Below are 1,508 nucleotides of genomic sequence, written 5' to 3' on the forward strand. Positions count from 1 at the left end.
GGGACTACAGGCACCCGCCACCATGCCCGGCTAATGTTTTGTATTTTTAGTAGAGACAGGGTTTCACCGTGTTGGCCAGGATGGTCTCAATCTCCTGACCTCGTGATCTGGCCGCCTTGGCCTGCCAAAGTGCTATGATACAGGCGTGAGCCACCGCACCCGGCGGTTTATGGGTTTGTAAACACCCATCTGCCTTAGAGGCTTAGAATGGTTAAAAAGCAATGTGGGTGGATGCAGTGCAGCCGAGCTGGCCATTCCACAGGGAAGGGTGTGAGAGTCCCAGAGATCTCTCAGCACATGGGAGGTAGAATGTGTGCAGAAGCTGGGCTTTCCTCTGCAGACCTTTCTTCCCTGGTCTAACTGGGGCCTGGTTTTGTTCCATCCCCAGGGACCCGTGTGGGCTGGTCTGTAAGTACTAGAGGCTTTGAGGAGGCCAGGATGGTCTTCAGGGTCTTTCCAGTTCTGGAAGTTGGTGGTGCCAGGATTCTGCGTCAGCGTCTTTCTGTGCTTTAATTGCATTTTATCCCATGTCATGTGTTTCCTTGGAGCTCTGAGGTAAGAAGGGTCTGAAGTTTCTTTGGGGCTCTGAGAATGCTGGGATCAGTTACAGTAAGTTCTCAATCTTGATGATAGGTTCTTGGGACCTTCACCTTTAAGCAAAACATAGAATGAAACCAGTTTTACTATAGGCTAATTGATAGAAGCAAGAGTTAAGTTCCTGTGAATGTTTCTGACCACAAAAACATCACTGAACTTTTAAAGACCCCAAACATTTCTAATATTAACCATTGAAATGTGAGCTATACATGCATTTATGAACAATTAATAAAAAGTTAGATAATTATTTACCTAATTACTCCAGTTCAGGGTCGCAGGTGGTCCCCTATCTGGGAAGCTCAGGGCATAGGGCGGAAACCAGTCCTGGACGGGACACCTTCCCGTGGCAGGGCACACCCACACCCACACTCACTCAGACTGGGACCATTTAGACACACCAGTGAGCCTAAGTGCACAGCTTTGGGATGTGGAGGAATCCAGGGTACTGAGAGAACACCCATGCAGACATGGGGAGAACATGCACACTCCTCACAGACAGTAGCCCTGGCTGGAATAGATTTTTTCTTTTTTTCTCATCAGTGTTATGATGACACTATTTGAGGACTTCCTGTAGTGATGTCTGGACAGGAGAATATTAGGAGCAGCTGTGTATAAGGTATCTGCCACCCTGTACCACATTCTGAGGTCCTTAGGGGTGGTACTGTGCCTTGCTCACCCCTGCCTCCCTGTTCCCATGGGTGCATTGTAGGTGTGAAAGAACATGGAAATCCATGGAGGAGGACCCTATCTGTCTTTTTTTTTAGACGGAGTCTCGCTCTGCCGCCTAGGCTGGAGTGCAATGGCCGGATCTCAGCTCACTGCAAGCCCCGCCTCCCGGGTTTACGCCATTCTCCTGCCTCAGCCTCCCAAGTAGCTGGGACTACAGGTGCCCGCCACGCCGCCCGGCTAGT

This window comes from Colobus angolensis, unplaced genomic scaffold (assembly GCF_000951035.1).
Source record: "Colobus angolensis palliatus isolate OR3802 unplaced genomic scaffold, Cang.pa_1.0 Scaffold171, whole genome shotgun sequence".
Classification (NCBI taxonomy): domain Eukaryota; kingdom Metazoa; phylum Chordata; class Mammalia; order Primates; family Cercopithecidae; genus Colobus; species Colobus angolensis.